The sequence below is a fragment of the Anomaloglossus baeobatrachus genome, chromosome 1 (genome assembly GCF_048569485.1).
Source record: "Anomaloglossus baeobatrachus isolate aAnoBae1 chromosome 1, aAnoBae1.hap1, whole genome shotgun sequence".
In the NCBI taxonomy this organism is placed as follows: domain Eukaryota; kingdom Metazoa; phylum Chordata; class Amphibia; order Anura; family Aromobatidae; genus Anomaloglossus; species Anomaloglossus baeobatrachus.
The window spans coordinates 108,360,069-108,382,151 of record NC_134353.1 but is presented as its reverse complement, the minus strand read 5'-3'; positions in this window follow the sequence as shown (position 1 = coordinate 108,382,151).

Sequence of the window (22,083 nt, the reverse complement as noted above, 5' to 3'; positions counted from 1 at the left end):
ACCACCAGGGTTATGAACAATAAAAAAAAAACCTGCGGTTCCCCCCAATTTTGATACTAGCCAGGATAAAGCCACACGGCTGGAGGCTGGTATTGTCAGGATGGGGAGCGCCACATTATGGGAAGCCCCCCACCCTAACAATATCAGCCAGCAGCTGCCCGGAATTGCTGTATCCATTAGATGCGACAGTCTCGGGACTCTACCCGGCTCATCCCGAATTGCCCTGGTGCGGTAGCAATCGGGGTAATAAGGGGTTAATCATGGCAGGCGTCTCCCCGAGATACCTTCCATGATTAACCTGTAAGTTAAAGTAAATAAACACACAACAAAAAATCCTTTATTTGGAGTAAAAAACACCCTCTTTCACCATTTTATTAAAATCCCCAAATACGTCTCCAGATCCGACGTAATCCACAGAGGTCCCACAATGCTATCAGCTCTGCTACATGAAGCTGACAGGAGCGTCAGTAGAACACGAGCGCTATGTGTCAGATCCACACAGCAACTGAAGTGAGCCACGCTGTCAGCGGGGACGTCACTGAGGTAATGCCTGCGTGTGCAGTGATGATTGGGGCGATAGTGCCGGTGTTTGTGCGGTGTTAATGTGTGCGGTAGTGCCTGCATGTGTGCGGTGATAAATGCGGTAGTGCCGGTGTTTGCCCTTTCATCCATCCATACATCCATCCCTCCATCACTCCCTCCATCAATTCATCCCTCCCTCCATCCCTCCCTCCATCCCTGCCTCCATCTCTCCATCCATTCATCCCTCCCTTCATCCCTCTGTCCATCCCTCCATCTATCCGTCCATCCCTCCATCCATCCCTCTATCCCTCCATCCATCCCTCTATCCCTCCATCCATCCCTCTATCCATCCATCCATCCCTCCATCCCTCCATCCATCACTCCATCCCTCCATCGCTCCATCCCTGCATCCCTCCATACCTGCATCCATCCCTCCATTCATCCCTCCCTCTCTCTCTCCATCCATTTATCCCTCCCTTCATCCCTCCCTCCATCCATTCCTCTATCCATCCATCCATCCATCCCTTCACCCATCCATCCCTCCATCCATCCCTCCATTCATTCATCCATCCCTTCATCCCTCCCTCCATCCCTCCATCCATCCCTCTATCCCTCCATCCCTCCATCCATCCATCCCTCCATCCATTCATCCATCCCTCCATCCATCCCTCTCTCCATCCATCCATCCATTTATCCCACCATCCATCCTTGTAGCTGAATAATCTACTTCTGGAATCTCTACTGCAATACAGAGGTCATGATTACCAAATCTTCCTATGCTTTTCATTACAGACAGTAGCTCAATGGGTGCCTAAGGCCGGCTTCTCACTTGCGAGTTTCTCGCAGTAGTGCATTGCGAGAAAATCTCGCATTGGAATCGGACACGTTATTCAATGATTCAGCTCGCAGTTGTGATTTTTTTTCTCAGTCCAAATCAGACTGAGAAAAAAATCGCAGCATGCTGCTTCTTTGTGAGTTTCTCACACCATTTTTCTCAATGATTTCCTATGGAAGCGTGTTTAAAGAAGGATCACACACGTGCACCAGCGTTCCAATTTGCAAGTGTGACAGTAACTTCGCTCATTCAAAAAATCGCAAATGCGAGCTGAATCATTCACTAACATGTGTCCGATTCCAATGCGAGATTTTCTCGCATTGCAGTACTGCGAGAAACTCGCAAGTGAGAAGCCAGCCTAAGGAGACTTAGTTCACGAGTTCAAGTCCCGGCCGTCCCGATAAATAATTAAATTTATTTATAATTTTAAATTATAATTATTATTTATTTATAATTCTAATTTAATTTAATTATGCACTCAGGGAAGGAGCCGAACATCTGCTTTGAGCCGCAGGACACACCTCTAAAATCGGAGCAGTTCACGGAATGAGGCTGCATTACTCTCTCCTCTCTCTCTCTCTCTTCTCTCTCTTCTCTCTCCTGTCTCTCTTCTCTCTCTCCTCTCTCAACTCTCTCTTTTCTCTCTCTCCTCTCTATCTTCTCTTTCTCTCTCTCTCTCTCAGACCTGGCGATGATCAGCTGATGCGGTCACCTGACGAAATCATCTGACAATATAAGTCGTGCGGTGAGGCCGGCTTTTTACCGCCTAGTCGGCTAAACTATCAGCTGATGCTGTCGGACAGGAGTCTGCACAGAAGTGTGTAGTTTATTTTTTTTTGCACAGATGCATCAGCTGATTGTAAAAAAGCCGTTTATACATTCAGCTACTGTGTCATGTGATTCAGGCCCTTGAACCTGATACATCATCTGATTGCTTTGCCTTCCAGCAAACTGATCAGATGATACTGGATCCGGATTGGACGGCACGGGACCCTTGACCCAGGATTACTGCGGAGGGGGGTTCTTTATTTCAATAAAGATGGAGTCCCTAATTGTGTTGTGTTTTATTTCTAATAAAAATATTTTTCTGTATGTTGTGTTTTTTTTATCTGTACTAGAAATTCATGGTAGCCATGTCTAATATTGGCTTGACACCATGAATTTAGGAGGACTAGTAAAATAAAAAAAAAGTAAAAATAAAAGTTTTAAAAAATTAAAAAAATAACAAAACAAAACCCTAAATGTTCAAATCACCCCCCTTTCGCACCATTGAAAATTAAAGGATTAAAAGAATACAATATATACACACATTTGGTATTGCCGCATTCAGTAACGCCCAATCTATCAAAATATAAAATCAATTAATCTGATCAGTAAACGGCGTAGCGGCAAAAAATTCCAAACGCCAAAATTAAGTTTTTTGGTCGCCACAAATTTTGCGCAAAATGCAATAACAGGCGATCAAAACGTAGCATCTGTGCAAACATGGTACCGTTAAAAATGTCAGCTCGAGATGCAAAAAATAAGCCATCACTGAGCCATAGATCCCAAAAAATAAGAACGCTACGGGTCACGGAATATGTTGTAAAACGTGCGCCACGTTTTTCGGACACACTTCTGATTTTTTTTTAATCCCTTATATAAAAGTAAACCTATATATGTTTGGTGTCTATGAACCCGCACTGATTTGAGGCATCACACCCACACATAGGTTTTACCTTATAGTGAACAAAGTGAATAAAAGATCTCAAAAACAATAGTGCTATCACACTTTTTTTTGCAATTTTTCTGCATTTGGAATTTTTTTGCCGTTTTCCAGTACACTATATGGTAAAACTTATGGTTTGATTTAAAAGTACAGCTCGTACCGCCAAAAATGAGCCCTTACATGACCATATTGACTGAAAAATAAAAAAAATTACGTCTCTCGGAAGAAGAATGGCGAAAAAAACCCGGAAAGCCAAAAATCGGCCTGTCGTGAAGGGGTTAATATTGTGATACTTATAACTGTTTCAAACTTATGGTTACTTTTTATAGGAATTTTGTTTTTCTATATGCTATTTTGCTATATAGTACTCTCTTTGTGAATGCTCTTAACATAGAGAAATGTTTGTTTAATTTTTTTCCCCAAAATGACACAAATTTTGTTAATTTTGTGTATTATATTGATATTGTGAATTAATCTGAAGGAACATCTTACATATTTTGATGGGAACTCTTTGCTATTGTTACATGGATGTATTTAGGTTAACCAATTATATGCATTGCTTGTTAGTTTATACTAAATATTTCTGTTGCCATATTTTAATGTTTGTATATCCTACCATTGAAATTATTGGAAATGTATCTTTAATCTTGTGCTAATTAACTGTTTCAAACTTATGTTTACTTTTATAGGAATGTTTACCTTTATAGGAATTTTGTTTTGCTATATCTTATATTGAAAATGAACATTGCAGCAATGTATGGACTTCTCGTTGTGTCTTACTTTAACATAGCCCCACTTTTTTGATATTTGGAAGACTCCGCTTTTTGAATAATACATGAATAATCTCTATGTGAATGCTCTTAACATTGAGAAAGGTTTGTATCATTTATTTTCCATAAAATGACAGAAATTTTGTTAATTTTGTGTATTTTATTTGTACCGCCCCTGCAGCAGTCGGACTGCTCGGATCCGAGGTTGCTGTGGCTCGAGGGTCTCCGCACCCGGGGGCTTACGGCAACTCGAAAATAAAAGGGGGACTATTTACAGGAGATTAGTGTTCGTGATGCCACCCATGATTCGCAGTAAGGGGAGTACCACCGCTGCCGATGGGAGTACCCGGGGGGGTGATGGAGCAGGGCAGCCAGATGACGTTTCCTCCATGGGTAGAGGAGGCCCCGGGACTCTGGATGGTGAAGGTGTAGGGGAGCGTGGTGCAGCCCAGGCAGGCAGACTTAGGGGAGAGCAGCGTACTCACTCAGGCCATGTGGATGTTGGTGCGACCATTAAACAGACTCTAATACAGGAGTAAACCAAGTCTCTGGGTGCCACTGCCACTCGGGGGAGCTCGTCCAGGAATCCCTGTTGGTATTGCTGATGGTTCTGGACCTGCCACCATGCACTGTGTTTAGACGTTTCTGAGTGACCCCTCAGCCTGAAGCTGTCAGGATCCCGCTCCCTATAATTAAATAGAGGAGCTGTGCTCTCGATGGCTGACACTTGGAATTTCAGTGGGCCGCATAATCTGGAAAGCCCTATCCCCCTCATTGTGTTGGTGCCTTTGATCTCTGAGCTCTTGGGGAAAGTTCATAAAGAGTATCCTCCACAGGTTAATTATCAGGTTGCGTGAAGCTACTCCCTGATCTAGGGTCCAGTACCCTGCCGTGCTCGGTATTGGTCCGGTTACTAGATTTTCTGGTGCCAACCGTTCTCCAAAACTAAGTGTGGACACCCTTCTCCACTACCCTGCAACCGGGTCTCCGACTCCTCTGGTCCCAGACCACTGTCTGCAACCCAACCAAAATCTCCCAGGGAGCTACAACTCCCTCCAGCTCCTCAATCTCTGAGGGCTACTTTTCTTCTAACTATATCCCTCCCACCAGTCTGCCTGACCTCTAGGCGGGTGGCCCTTTTCCAGCTAAACCACCCACTGGTGTGCCTGACAGGGTGTGGTGTGAGGTGTGGCTAGGATTTGAATGCTGATGGAAGCAATACCAATAGTTGGAATCCCAGAACCATGGAGGGTGGGTTCTGCACCGTAAGAGAAAGGAGTGCAGTTCCCTGTGAATTAATCTGAGGAAGGACATCCATGACCGAAGCATCACACAAAATATCATGCCTGTTCAATTAAAAAAAAAATAATCACATTTTCAACAAACCTTGAGTGCCGGATTTTCTACTTAATAAAGTAACATTTCAGCCAAGAAGCAAACACCAGTGATAAGATGCTGCAAACTCATTAAATGGCATGTGCCTGTTAATGAATTCAGCACATGACAGTATGGAAAGTGAAATAGAGCATCACATTTTCAGAAAAAGAAACAAGTCATTTTTGTTGATATATTTCCTTTATTATCTATTTTTCATCAGCTTAACTAAAAAAATGCAGATAGTCAAAAAAATGCCTGTGTTGCTGCATTATATATGTAAATATACAAATGATGCTGACTATTTAAAAAAATCAAATAGCACAAAGAATAAGTTGCACTTTGACATTTTTAATTTTCCAAGTACTTGGAAACTTTGAGTCTTCAAGGTGTCTCTCATTAAAAGTTATTGTGTGGAATAGTGCTATAGTCTTATGGGATTTTATTTCCTGCGTATTCAGGCATTAGCCTTTAATGTAGTACCACTCTTGCTGTGATGAAGCAGAAGCTGCATCCACATGTTGTCGGCATATAAGGAAGAAGATTAAATATATCTAAGCAAAATTAGACAAAAAAATATTTTTTTCCACAGTTTGGTATTTGTAACATCGTGGCAAACTCAAGTAAATCTCATAGACATGACAGGTTTAGTGCTGTATACCGAGGAGAAACACCTATTGATTGTAAGACTATGCTAGGAACGCGACATGGGGCTCAGACATGCACTATATTGAATTTTTCAAGTTATGGTAATATCTGAACAGTTCACAAATAGCTCTCGAACTATCAATGGAAGAATTGTGATTGTTTCATGCATTAGGAAATGCTGTATGTTGTATATGTGCTTTTATAGAGTGTGCCTTTTTCAATCATAATGCAAATGTCAGCAAGGTGAACCAGATGAGAAAATTTCAAAACACTTGAAGTGGAAATTTTAGCTAGGGGCTCATCTGGTTTGTGATTTCTCTTCCACAAGGCATTTATTATGCTTCCTTATAAAGGAATTGTTATAATAAAGATATTATATTTTAATATTTATGATAATGTCTGACTTTAAAGCAGAAGGAGGCTACATTAAAGTTTTGGAACTCTATATAGCCCAAAAGATTTACTGTTAATTCTAAAGATCCCTTGTTGTCCGCTTAAAGTTTAGACTAAAGTATTAGTTGGTCCTGGCAAAAGAATAGTTCTATTAGAAGCCACTTAGCAGTTATTACAGGAAAAGGAATAAATTAACTATACAGTGTGTCCACCCATATCCTGTCCTACGCCATTAACTTAAGAACGCCGGCAGCTATAGGCATAGAAGTTGTGTCTAGGTATAGTAAAGTAGCCATGCGCTATGCAATGAAATCCCCTATAGCGCCACCTGGTGGAAAACAACGGAGTTAGTACTTTTATCTCAAAAACAGAATGAGATACAGAAAAAAAGTGAATTACAAAGTTGTAGGGCATCATCAATTCAATACGAATTAACACCTTGCATACAGAAATGCTATGAGTAGAATGTGTAAAACTCACAAGGCTGCGGACATGAAGGAATACCTCATGGAGACCTTCCTACAAGTCATTGGGTATGGTGGCTGCGTTGAGTGGCCTCCAGGCTCACCTGACCTGACCCCATTGGACTTCTTCTGGACCAACATTGGACCAACATTGCAGGACCTACGACGACGTATCACAGATGCTTGTGCAAATGTGTTACCTACCATATTGCACATAGTTTCTAAGGCTAAAGGAAGACCTTTTGTCCATCTAGTGTCCAACATGCATCAAGATACAGTATGCTGTCCAGAGTCCAGATGTGTATTGCAGCTGACGGTGCGCCATATACGTAACCAGCATTCAATGTTTTGGGGGGGGTCATGGGTTTCATATCATAGCATTTCTGAATGTAAGGTGTCGAATCATATTGGCACCAGCTGGAATTAGCTCCATCAATTGTATATTATGTATGGCTGGTTACTGCATATTCATATTAATTGAGGTGTATGTGCAGTATCTGGCTGTGTCCACTATTCCAAGGAGCTGTGTTGTGCAGCTCTGCAATTGACCAGTTGTAGCATATTAAATAATGTTTGTATAGAGTCTAGTGCATAGGTGCAAGGGAACACAGGAGACACAGGTTTGCTAAAGATTTCTTCTATTACTTCATACAAGTAAGTTCACACAACATGAAAAGTGCTAAACAGTTGCAGGGTGCAGAGGCTGGGAACAAATTAAGTAGGAATAGATCCTCAAAGTACAGCAGAAGTCTCTAGACATATTTCAGAGTCTCTCTTACTTTCCTTGTAAATGTTGGTGGCAAAGCAGAAGGGTGTTTGTGTAGACACGAGTTTCAGGGATCCAAAGCAGAGATTGCTGTAAGGTACTTAGTACCAAAGACTTCAGGAGATCAGGTTACAGGCAGGCTGCAAACAGGATTCAGAAGCACTGATTAAACAACTGGGACTGCTTAAGTAGGCAAGTGGCAGAGAACAGGGCAGGAATGTAGAAGCTAAGGACTCCATGCTGATTGAGGGCAATGTGGATACAGAAAGACAGAAAACAAGATGGTGAATGGAAAAAAACTGACTCAAGGAAAAAATAAAAGCAGACATGACAAAAAGTATGAGAACCTCACACCAGTTCTCCTCTTGGAATTACAGCATTAAACTACAAAGACATGGTTAGGATCAGTGTGAGCAGCCTCCTCTTACCTCAGCACTGGTAGTATCTCCAGTATCAATTCAGAGAATTCACTTGGAACATATCTCACTGCAGATGAAGGGGGGATTCTATTAACATTGTAAGTAGAGGCGACCCTTTGAAGTTTGGTTCAGCGGGCTCAGCCGGACATAAGAAAAAGTTTGGGTTGGAACTTGGACTTCACCTGAACCCCTTTGGAACTGATTGATTGGGCAGTTCAGCTCTCCACCCATATGCAGGCAGCCGAAAACAGAACACTACCAGGGGAGGGAGGGCGATGTTTTTTTTCATATTTTTTCTTGTGCACACTACATGCGATAACTCTGATCTAAGTCTCTTTGCAAGCCATTACAACACTGCAAGAGTCTCGCACTGGATAGAGCACCGAGCGTACCCGAGGACAGTGATGCTCGATTGAGGCGTTAGCATATGTAAACCACCCAAACTCCGAACTCGAATACTGATTTTTTTGTAGTCTGCACTCGGTACAAACACTGAACTTTACTGTTCAGGTCTGCTGTTCTCTAATTCTAAGCAATTTTTTTTGTCTGTGTACAATGCAATATTAAGTCTATAGTTACTATCTTGCTAGACAGAACAATTATTATGAGTAACTAAACTTTATTTTAATGATTTTGTTCAGCATAGAAAGATAAAAAACTTTGAAAATAATTTTATTAGGCAGTTATCTTTATTTCTTTAAAAAATTGCTTGTAACCTAAGGATGAGTAGATCATTTAAAATTCAAATTTGATAGCTTGATTTGCAACAAATAAATTTGTTGGGAAATACTGAAAAATCTCTAATTGCCCAGAAGAGACATGCATAAAACTGTGAGGTCTCTTATTGCCGTATCGAATCGTGTTTCAATTCTTTATTTCATTCAAACATAATTTTAACAATGTTTAAGTGAAATCAACTACCTGACTAAGTTAAAATGGATGATAACCAGTAGTAACCAACAGAATATTTAACAACATTGCAGAATCACACTTTTTAGGCTGCTTAAATTGCAAGAAAAGTACAACAATTATTACTTTTGGGGGCAGATAATTTCTTGTTAGTGTTAATTCACAAATGGTGCCACCAAAATCATCCATCATCTTTTTCACTTTTGGTGATGCAATAATTACCCCTGTGAAAGCAGTATCAGGAGTAGTTTTCTATGCTAAATGCAGAAGCGATAGCATTACTTAAACCATCCAAAGATTATTGCTTTACTTAAAGAAGAAGGAAAGGGGGAACTGTTTTAAAAATAAACTAATACCTTCTCAACTGGGAGTGAAACTATTATCCAGTTTGTTATCCTCAAAATAATTAACCCCTTAAAGACCGCGGGCAGTAATATTACCTCCTAGAGGTCAAATTGTAACTGCTCGCGGTCTGCTGCCGGCAGCATGCCGCGATCGGCGCACATCTTAGCTGATTTTCACAGCTGAGATGTGTTCCTGCTAGGCACGAGCAGAATCGTCATCTGCTTGTGCCGTTTAACCCCTTAAATGGCGCTGTCAATATGTGACAGCGCCATTATAACGGCATCGGCGGTAAACTTTTATTTACCACCCCATACCTGAGGTCACGTGACGTGATCACGTGACTTCCGGTGGTTGTCACGGTAGCACAGGGTCATGTGATGACTCCTGTACCTGCCATGAATTACTTTCAGTTTCACTCGGCCCGGAGCCGAGTGAAGCAGGAAGCGAGCATATCTGCTGTTTACAGCTGTGTAGCTGTGATCAACAGATAGGGCAGAGCGTTCGGATTGCTGATCGCTATAGCCCACTAGGGGGATAGTAAAACAAAAAAAAAAGTAAAAAAAAACCTTTTGAACATTTAAAAAAAAACAAAAAACCTAAAAGTTCAAATCACCCCCCTTTCGCCCCACTGAAAATTAAAGGGTTAAAAAAAAAAATATATATACACTTTTGGTATCACTGCATTTAGAAACGCCCGATCTATCAAAATATAAAATCAATTAATCTGATCAGTAATCAGCGTAGCGGCAAAAAAATTCCAAACCCCAAAATTATTTTTTTTTTGTCGCCACGACTTTTGCACGAAATGCAATAACAGGTGATCAAAACGTAGCATCTGCACAAAAATGATACAGTTAAAAACTTCAGCTCAAGACGCAAAAACTAAGCCATCACTGAGCCATAGATCCCGAAAAGTGAGAACGCTATGGGTCACGGAATATAGCGTAAAACGTGTGCCACTTTTTACAGACAAACTTCCGATTTTTTTTAACCCCTTACATAAAAGTAAACCTATAAATCTTTTGGTGTCTACAAATTCGCAGTTACCTGAGGCATCACACCCACACATCAGTTTTACCATATAGTGAACATAGTGAATAAAATATCTCAAAAACAATAATGCTATCGCACTTTTTTTGCAATTTTTCTGCATTTGGAATTTTTTGCCGGTTTCCAGTACACTATATGGTAAAACTTATAGTTTAATTTAAAAGTACAGCTCTTTCCGCAAAAAATGGAACCTCACATAACCATTTTGACTGAAAAATAAAAAAGTTACGTGTCTCAGAAGAAGAATGGCAAAAAAAAAAAAATGGAAAGCCAAAAATCGGCCGGTCGTGAAGGGGTTAAACAATTACAAAGTCTTTTTATTAAGCTTTTTTTAAAAAATGTGTTCCCTTTTTTTAGAGAGAAGGAAAATGCTACCTGTTATCAAGGGGTAGTAAAATAGAATTTAGGGACTACCGCGCTATCCTATGTGAGAAAACCCAAATGTAAAGTTACCTGCAGGTAGTGCTTGGATAAGTGTCTCACCTGCGGTTAATAAGTAGGGTGCTAATGATGTATCAATGTTAATGCTGGGGAAAAAAAATAAAAAAAATTAACAACTGGCAAAAATAAAGCAAATAAAATATTGTAATATTAGAAATAAAGTGAACAGATTTGTCAAAAGACAGGTATAATAGGGTGTGTACTTGACTTTCTGGGAATGAGACCCCGCTAGATTTTTGTTGTAGGAAGGATTTCAAGGTAGGGAACTGCCAGATGTGAGTAAAATATTCAGGTAGGAACATCTTGAACAACAAAGATAACACAGCACAGTGTAAGTGTACCGTCACACTAAGCGACGCAACCAGCGATCCCACCAGCGATCTGACCAGGCTACATGATTGCTGGTGAGCTGTCAATCAGGCATATCTCCACAGGGATCAGAAATCAGCCACCAGCCACCAGCGACCTGTGTAACGACGCTGTGCTTTGTAACTATGGTACACATACGGTTACTAAGCAAAGCACTTTGCTTGGATACCCGATATGTACCTTGGTTACCAGCGTCCGCAGCTGCCAGAAGCCGGCTCCCTGCATACGTAACCATGGTACCCATCAGGTTCCTAACGACGCTGTGCTTCGTAACCATGGTACACATACGGTTACTAAGCAAAGCGCTTTGCTTGGATACCCGATATGTACCTTGGTTACCAGCTTACTGCAGGCCAGAAGCCGGCTCCCTGCTCCCTGCACATTCAGATCATTGGATCCCGCTGTCAAACACAGCGATGTGTGCTTCACAGCGGGAGAGCAACGACCAAAAAATGGTCCAGGACATTCAGCAACCACCGGCGACCTCATAGCAGGGGCTAGGTCATTGCTTGATGTCACACACAGCGATATCGCTAGCAAGATTGCTGTTGTGTCACAAAAAATGTGACTCAGCAGCGATGTCGCTAGCGATGTCGCTTAGTGAGACGTGGCCTTTAGTGTGAAACAATGAATGTACTGACTGTGTTAAAAGTGTCCTGCTGATATAACTAAAAGATTTTCCTGGAGGGATGTAGAGACTAACCTACCATAATTAGAGAGTTGTTACAGAAAAAAAAAAACAGTTTTTTCACTTGGTAATTGTTGGTAGTGGTATCATATGTATACACATACAGTATACACACATCTAAGAGGTACTTTGCACGCTGCGACATCGCAAGCCGATGCTGCAATGTCGAGCGCGATAGTCCCCGCCCCCGTCGCAGCAGCAATATCTTGTGATTGCTGGCGTAGCGAACATTATCGCTACGTCAGCTTCACATGCACTTACCTGTCCTGCGACGTCACTCTGGCCGGCAATCTGCCTCCTTCCTAAGGGGGTGGGTCGTGCGGTGTCACACCTACGTCACATGGCAGGTGGCCAATAGAAGCGGAGGGGCGGAGATGAGCAGGATGTAAACATCCCGCCCACCTCCGTCCTTCCGCATTGCAGCCAGGACGCAGGTAGGAGATGTTCCTCGCTCCTGCGGCTTCACACACAGCGATGTGTGCTGCCGCAGGAATGAGGAACAACATCGTACCTGTCGCTGCACCAGTATTATGGAAATGTCGGATCCTACACCGATGATACGATAACGACGCTTTTGCGCTCGTTAATTGTATTAAAAAAGATGTCGTAGTGTGCCAAGCCCGCCTTAGTGTTAAAACAAACATTTAAGTTTAAAACGATGCTAACATGATAGCCTAACCTTGGGGCTGGTGCTTGGGTTCTTTTGCAGTAGCGCTGTAGGAGTTAATAGTTGCCAGACTGTGTGATGAATAGCAGAAGCCAGAGCAGTGAGCAGCGTGCTTGGAAAGGAGCAGTGGCCGCATGGTGAACAAACAGACCCGGCCTAGACTGTTCTGACACCAGAAGGCAGGGAGGGAGAACAGAGTGACGTCTGATGGACCGGCTAAGGAAGCCTGTGGGGGCACACTTTCCAACGCATTTCCAAGGCAAACGTGCCTTCTTCATCAGGGATAGTGTGTGTCTGTATGCCTGCATTTTATGTAGCCGCTGTAACCTTGCTCCATAAATCTAAAGCTAGATAAAAAGTACGTGTCTATACACAAGGACTCAGTGACAATAAGTAGTTAGGAATTGAATAGTTCAAATGAAACCAACTGTTATACAATAAAGATGAGCTCAGATCATGAAAATATGTAAAAAATGAAATATAGAAAAAAACAAAGAAGTAAAACTGTATATAAATTCTTAACATTCTAAAATGTAAGTTTAATAAACACTATTAAAATTAATTGTGTGCAAATTAAAAATGTACATAAAATGAACATGAAAAGTGTACAAAAAGAATGACTAGAAAAATAAATAAATAAATAAATAAAAGTAGAGTGAGCAAATAAAATAAAAGCAATCGATGATTAACCAATAAATGTTTTGTTACCTCTGTCTTTTTAGTTGTTAGTAGCTAGTACCTATTGATTTATTTATTTATGTAAGTTTCATATAATATTTGTTTGATTATTGTCCTCATACACTAGTGCCCAAAATTGAGGCAACACCTACAGTTTTTCAGCATCACCAATATTTAATGAAAGTTTGCACTGACATACCTACTTGAACAGACGCCCTCTTCTGCGATATGTATTCTATGTTTGTTTATAGTGATCTGGATGTGATTGAAGACCGATATTGTTCGAATAAAAGGCAGTTTTTATATTTTAAAGCCAGTTTGTCATCAAAAGGTAAGCATGTTTTTATTCTGTTATACTGTCTCTGAATTTTATGATATAAAATTGACACGCATTTGATTAACTTTTAGTTCACGTGCAGCATTAATGACTGCATCTTTGTATGGTAGCCAGCTAATAAAAATTAAGCTTCAATCTAATTTAATTAATTTAATTAATTAATTAAATTTGCGATTTACCAATGTGATACAATGAAATATTAAGTAATTTTCATCCTTTTATCGTTTAAATTTGAAATTTTTTAAATGGCCAGCATTATTAGACAGGAGTGGTCACCTAAGAAGAGAGCCAAAGCTGATACTTTAAGAGAAGAAGGGTACAGTTACCAGGAAATAGCAGCACAAATGGGAAAAAGGATCTCACTGGTTAGCATTCTCAAAGTGTGTAAGTGGTTTTAAGAGACTGGTTCAATAAAGAATAAACCAGTTAGAGGAAGGAAGAAGGCTGCAACTCCTCAGACTGATAGAATTGTTAGAATTGCCCTAAAAAACAGGAAATCAACTGCTGTTGACATCAACAAGGAGCTTGTCAACACTGGGGTGACAGTGTCCGATCGAACGGTTTGACGGCGATTGGTAAATGCAGGGCTAAGAGCCAGAAAAACACGTAAAAAGCCATTTTTGAATGCCTCACAGCATCAGAAACATCTGCATTGGCCAAAAAACATTCTAAATGGACCATTGAACAATGGAGAAATGTTTTATGGAGCAATTAGACATGAATATCCATCTTTGGCAGCGACGGTGTCCACTATGTTCGATGACAACCTGGAGAGGATTTCTTTCCAGAGTTTGCAGTACCCACCATGAAGCATCCCTTGAGTGTTATGGTATGGGGCTGAATGTCCAGAGATGCAGTTGGTAGGCTGCAGGTAATTGCTATCCAAATAAGTATTAACATTTTAGTGTTAGATATGAAAATAGGACAAATAAATGGCTTTTCTCCCCCAGTTATTTGAGTGACAATAGTGTCCAATTTGTTAACAAATTAACAAATGTCCTGCTAATATTGTGTTTCTATATGAGATTTTGTTATTTCTACTTAAAAACTTTACTGTGAAATAAAAAACATTCATGAAATTTAGGTTTATATTGGCAAAATGCTAAAAATTCATAAATCTTGAGGGTGTTGCTTCAATTTTAGCCACTAGTGTAGATGTAATGAAGAATTACCGTGGTGGTCAAAAACCTAGATTAAAAAACCCTACAATAATAATAATAATAATAACAATAATAATAATTTATTTCCTTATTTATGTATTTTTTAATTTGGTACCTTTGTAAATTTACAGCCCAAACTTTTCATATACAGGCCATTCAGGCCACAGTCAATACATTAATTTTCTCTGCAATAACAGGCTATAACCACTTTTCTATCTAGGTTTATTTGCTCTTTCTTCTTTTATCTATTTATTTATTTTTTCTAATCACTCTTTTTATACACTTTTCATGCACATTTTATGTACATTTTTAATTTGAGCACAATTAATTTTAATAGTGTTTACTAAACTTACATATTTAGAATTGTCATGTTGGATTCAGGTTCCAGACAAACGTATGAATTGATGCATGTTTCTTAGGAGGTGGAGGAGGAAGAGTATCCAATGGTAGATGAGTATTATGTTGGTCCTGGCAAAATACTACTTGTGATAGACTGGTTAGAAGAAAGTCGAGCTTGATGAGAGGGACAGTTTAAGATTGCTCACATTGCTGGTCAGTTTGTTTTCACCACATGAGTAAGTGATGCCCTTTCATGACCAAAAAGAGCAATTTGTGCCAGGATATACTGTATTCAGCCTAATTTCCAACAGTAAAGCCTGCATGTTGCAACAGAATGGCCATGCGATAATGTGGAAAATAATTCCTTTACACAAGATACCCACACATAAAGAGCAACACCCCCTCAACCAGCAATAAAACTTTCAGTCACTGTTGAGGCTCCTACAGCAACAGCATGGGGGGCATTTTGCTACAGGAAATCTATTATCCACACATCGCCTGTGTTATGTATAACCTATAATAACATTATCCTCCTATATGTATGTAGCTTGCGGGTGAAATAAATAGTATTGTACCAAGGTATTGAACATGTCAGCAACTTTCTAAGTAAATATCTCACTAGATGTCCGATAACCACTCAACCAATACACAAACAAAAAACCCAAACCATAGATGTCATCACTTGTTATGTGTAATAATTAGAAATCACACAAGGAAAACTATTGAATACATTTACTGAAATGTACTCAATACTACGTACAAAAGCTTATGTTTGGGATGACACCTAGATGTCTCCTGTATGAAGAAACTAATTGCATGCATTGCTCAGGTGTCATTTTGGCCAATTATTCCATACAAACACTCTTCAAATCCTGAAGATTTTGTGGGCTTATTCTATGAAGTTTTAGCTTTAGTTTGATACATTAATTTTATACTGGCTTCAGATAAGGTAATTGATTGGGTCATTTTAGCAGCTTTAGTTTTTTCCTCTGAAACAATTATTTGGGCATCACTGCTTAAGATCTTGCAGGGTGATAGACTAGATTCAATGCATGTAAATGTAAAGACCATTTTGGAGTGTCCCAGTATGGGATCACTTGTCTCTTGGTACTGACCATGGTAGGAGGAAGGAGGATCAGGGTGAGGATTTTGTGGTCCAGATTCTTGGCTTGTGAGACTGGCCCATGTGGAAGACAGGGTGATGCTAGCAAACAGAATTAAAGCATTATCTGCCATCCAACCCACAACCTGTTTGCGCTGTTCTGGCTCCAACAGTGGTGTCCTAGGTCCCCCTGCAAATTGGGACAGGAAGCTAGGAGTAGATTATGAGTGTGTTTTTTGTGCTCCCACAGCAGGCACAGTTTGCCCTGGTGTGTACCACCATCATCAGAACATCCACTTCCCCATCCCTTAATCATATCTTGTGAATTTTAAATTATTTATTGTAGCGCCGACATCTCTGCACTACTCTGCATCTCCCCAGCAGTGATGCCAATGTACTGCCGTGGCCAGGCATTACCCATGGCCATCTACATCTGCTCCTGCTTCCTCCTTTCATCTGTCTGCCAGCTATTTGTTAGGTAACATGCTGCTATCCCATTACCTGTTCCTGAGTTCGCCTTTTCATACCAATCTGTCCCTACTGTGCCCACTATACCTGTCCGTTCCCACTTTCATGGCTGCCTCAACCATCCCGGCTGTACCTGCCTGCACCAATGTCTATACCTGAATCGGTCTCCTTTCCTGTGGACCAGCTGCCACAGCCCTGATTACTGCCCTCGGAGTGGTACCTGGCGTCTACTCCTTGTCCAGCCCTGATCTTTTATAGTCCTTGTGAGAGCTTCTCTGCTTGGTCTCGCTAGACCACATGATGTGATATCCTAGCTGCAGGGCTTTATGTAAAAGTTCACCTTGCCTCTTCTGATGCCACTAGCCTGTCTCTGAACATTCAGAAGTGAGTAAAGGGGCGACTGGCATTTTTTAAATTTTAGATTAATGATGATTATGAATCAAATTGATGTTGTTCAGGTTCGCTGTGATCTTCAAATTTAAGGGAATTCGACTAGAAGTCAACAAGCAGCAAATTGATTATTCTCATCATCTAGTGCCATCGCTTCCTTTACTGCCAAAGAGGGACACAGTTGATCAGATGAAATTCAATGTAAACATAGTGGTCTTGAATATAGATAATGGGAGTATAAACGTTTCTATAACAATAAACATTGAATGGAGTTTCATTTATCTTGGAAAAATATTTATCATCTTTGTGGTATAATTTTTGTACTACTTATGCTATTGCCAGGAACAAATAACCAGGAATTAATTATAGGAGATCTATTTGAAGCATACTTATTCACTTGGCTCTTCCCATATCATTTATATTGTTCTGGTGTATGATAGGAAAGTGTAAAAATTGACATTTCTTGCAATGCGGAATATATCATCTTTAAATTGCAATATGGCTTAAAATGTTCCTTCTCTCCTATTTGAGAACCTGGAACAATGCAATGTCTCATCGCTGTCTGCTCATTTGTCAGCTGGATGAGTTTATCATTTAGACTTTGTGCTGTGCACGTACTGAATAACTCCTCTCAATTTTTCACCTTTCTTGTGTCTGATACACTCACTTCAACTCAGACATGGGACTGCATCCTAAATATGCAAGTCTATTATTTTTCAAAAGGAAGATGAAAAGAGATACTTATTACATTCTTAATTTTCACACGAAAAAAACCCAATATAAATCTTTTAAAATGTTCAGCTACTTAAAGATATGGTTCATTTTTTCTATTCCAGATATTCTCAGCATTCATCATATAGGATTGAGTCCGTTCTAATCACACAGGCATTTTTAAGAGCAGCTCAATAATTAGGCATACAGATATTTAACATGCTCTGCATATTAAAATAGTCAATAAATATACATTATCAATCATGTCTTTTAGCACAAGGTTTACTAATAAACTGAATTAAATACTGACCAGCAGATGAAACTTTGTTTTTACTCTTAATAAGGCAACATCCAGAAAACCCTTACTGCATTTGTGCAATGACATGGATATGTTAACATTTGTAACTGGATGTTAAGACCACTTCATTGTAGCATCTGGATGTTACTGTTAAAGGGAACATGTCAGGTGCCATATGCACCCAGAACCTCGGAGTTCTGGGCGCGTATTAGTAATCCCTGCCTAACCGTCCCTGTATACACTAGCATAAATAAACATCTTTAGAAAAAAGTATTTCTAAAGATCGTTTCTTATATGCTTATGAGCACAGGGACTAGTCGTAAGGGCGCTACTTCCCTTGGCTAGTCGGCCCACATAGCATATGAGCACGCCCCTGTGGGCGTACTAAGTTGCTATTGAATACACAGCATACACATACCTCACTCTTGATGGCGGCTGGAGGAGGATGGATGTGCACTGCGCATAATCCGGAGTCCCCAGCACTTCCAGTCATGCCCACTTCACTGAAGCTGTAAAGCTTACACCCTGCATCAGTTTAGTGAGCATGATCAGAAGTCCCGAGGACTCCGGATAATGCCCAGTGCACATCCATCCTCTGCCAGTCGCCATCAAGAGTGAGGTATGTGTGGCATCGCTGCGCATTCATTAGCATGTTAGTACCCTCACAGGGGCGCGCTAGCATGCTATGTGGACCGACTAGCCAAGGGAACTCCCGCCCTCGCAACTAGTCGCTGGCCTTATTAGCATATAAGAAATTATATTTAGAAATACTTTTTCTAAAGATCTGTTTATTTATGCATGTGTATATATGGACTGTTAGGTAGGGATTACTAGTATGCACCCAGAAATGCTCTAGGTACTGGGTGCATATTGCACCTAACAAGTTCCGTTTCATTCTGTGTACTCTGCATGGGAGACTAGTTGGCTAGGTTGGTCCCTTGACTGACATGTCTTTTCTTGTGTGATTGTATAAGGACTGATTTGTCATTCAAGGGAAACATGCGGTCAAAATCTACCAGGGACCTGCATGTCCGACAAGTCTTTCATGCGACTTTGTCCACAGGAGCTTTTAAAAAAAAAAATTCTGTATTCCCACAGTGTATCAGAGTCAAACATAGCTATCTGAAATCATACTTTCTGCCTAATCCAATGGCAGCATACATCAGATATCAGTTGTATCAGCTGTCAGGTTCCCTTTAGATGTCTAAAATAGATTTTTCATAAAACCACCCTACAAAGGCTATTGCATTCCCTACCTGGGAATTGTTTGAGTTTGCTGGTACCTGCAAATTTAACAAAAATACATTTTAATTCAATTTTCACTTAATCAGTTCAATCACCTGTAATAAATAAATTAATTAATGTCAACATATACATTTATTTCTGCAGCTTATATACAGCTAACATATTTTGCAATTCTTTACAGATGTGGGCACCCTTAAAAGAATTGTCAAGAGAATGCCAAGAGTGTGCAAAGCAGTAATAAAAGCAAAAGATGGCTACTTTGAAGAACCTAAAATATAAGACATATTTTCAGTTGTTTCACACTTTTTTGTTAAGTATTTCATTCCACATGTGTTAATTCACAGTTTTGATGCCGTCAATGTGAAGCTACAATTTTCAGCGTCATGAAAATAAAGAAAACTCTTTGAATAAGAAGGTGTGTCCAAACTTTTAGTCTGTACTGTATATATATACTATATATATGCTCAAAAGAGCATTAATGCACCTCACACAAGTAAATTAGTCACCAAGCTACAAAAGACTAAGGAATGAAGAATTATGATCAATGATCACGATACCCCATAAATGCGAACTGCCTAAGGAGTGGAATAGTACACCCCAAGGGGTTATGAGGACCTTATGGGGTGTAAAGCAAGGGTGGATGAACCAACATTGCTTACTTAATTATGGAAACATATATTGTTGTATCTCCCATATACACATAAATAAAATAAATGTCCTGTAATGAGGTTCTGAACCAAATGAGAATCATCATAATGGTGAACAGTGGATTAACAGCAATAATGAATAGTAATGCTACCCAAAACAGTATGCAAAGTAGGAGAAAGTGCAGACCTATATTAGTATTATATGTTCCATTAGAATACCTATAATTCATCAAGATGAATGTCAATTGGTCGCATGGTGTCCAGATGCTGGTGCCTTGAGGAAGCAGGAGAGACGCCATGAGGATCACTCACTGGGAGGCTATCAAAACGTATAGTATCATGTATACACAGAGTCCATAATTGAGTGTCCATATCAAGAGAATATATTTTAAGTAGACAAATCCAGATACTGGGGAAGAAGTCCATGTGGAGGGCATCTAAAGTCCCATTGACAAGAGAAGCCACTAATAGTAATTCAAGACAATAAGAGAGTTCTTGGATCATTCGGCCAATTGCCCAAAAAACAAGGTAGTAATAAGGTGAACATCAAATTTCCTATCAAAATTCTGGTGATTTTGCAGAGTATGAAATTCAGCTGACTCGCCCATCTTTCTTATACATTATACAAATACAAAAAGGTATAGTTTTGTAAATACAGTTATTCTGTAGTTTCTACAGTGTTTCTATTGCAGTGGGAAAACTTCTCTAACTATTAATTTACTAATGGGAAAAAACACAAATACTGTGTATTATTTGTGGTCCCTATTACATAGATTGAAAAAAGATGTAGGTCCATCTATGTCAACCTTTCGCCACCAATTTTACATTTTGTCACTAAATCGTTTATAACCAGTAATGTTGTGTGTACTGAGGAAATCATCCAGACCTTTTTTAAAAGCTGTTATAATATCTGCTATTACTACCTCTTGTGATAGGGCATTCCACAGTCTGACTGCTCTAACTGTAATTAACAATTTCCTATTTAGCTGCCAGAATCGCTTTTCTTCCACTCGCAGTGTATGCCCCCAGGTCCAACTCCTTAGTATTGTCTTTGGGAGGAATAAGTCAGTTGTCAGTCCTTTGTATTTATACATATAAATGAGATCTCTTCTGAGATTACTTTTTTCTAAGCTAAACAAATCCAACTTGTTCAACCTCTCATCGAACGGGAGACCTTCTATTTCTTTCAGTAATCTAATTGCTCGCTTTTGAACTGACTCTAACTTCTGAATATCCTTTTTAAAATGTGGAGCCCAAAACTGGATCCCATATTTTAGATGTGGCCTTACAAGTGATTTATAGAGGGCTAACAATACGTTGGGATCACGAGATCTAATCTCTCTTTTTATACACCCTGAAGTCTTGTTTGCTTTTGCAGCTGCTGCTTGGCATTGAGTGCTGCTGCTCAGCTTACTTGTAACCAGAATACCCAAGTCTTTCTTTTTTTCTGTAGTCCCAAGTTTACTTACATTTAATGTATATGTAACTATAGGATAACTCCGTCCTAAGTGCACTACTTCACATTGATCAACATTAAGGGGTACTTTGCACATTGCGACATCGCTACTGTGATCTCGTCGGGGTAAAATAATTGAAAGTGACGCACATCCGTCGCCGGTAATGACGTCGCAACGTGTAAAGCCTAGATGCACCGATAAAACGATCGCAAAAGCGTCGAAAATCGGTGATCTGTGTAGTGTCGGTCATTTCCATAATTTCGCTGCAGTGACAGGTACGATGTTGTTCCTCATTCCTGCGGCAGCAGCACACATTGCTTTGTATGAAGCCGCAGGAGCGAGGAACATCTCCTTATCTGCGTCCCGCCTGCAATGAGAAAGGAAGGAGGTGGGCGGGATGTTTACTTCTATTGGCCACCTGCCAGGCGAATCCGGGGCATTTCTGGGACACGCACATGACCCTTTACACGATAAGTGTTTGACTACCTCTTTTTCAAATTGATTGACATTACCTGGTTGATATTGTTATGCATTTGCACTTTATATGCATTGACACTTTATGATTTATGTGCGCAGTCTGACTGGACATATCAGTTAGTACTTGAAGCCAGGCCTTATCCATATTTTTGCACATTGTATTGAACTATGCACTTTTTCATGCACTTATTTAATATGCATATCAAGTAGCCTTATGAGCATCTATTGTTTGCATCTTAATAATTGTTGATACTCCTGGTGCCTGGGGCTACATAGTTATACATCCACTGTATCGGATGTTTTTGGCTCAAACAATTACCCCAGAGTCACCAGTAGTATTTGAGGTAGTCTGATTTTGGTGGTCATGTACGGTTGTTCCAGCTTATCTGTCCACTAAGGCTGAATG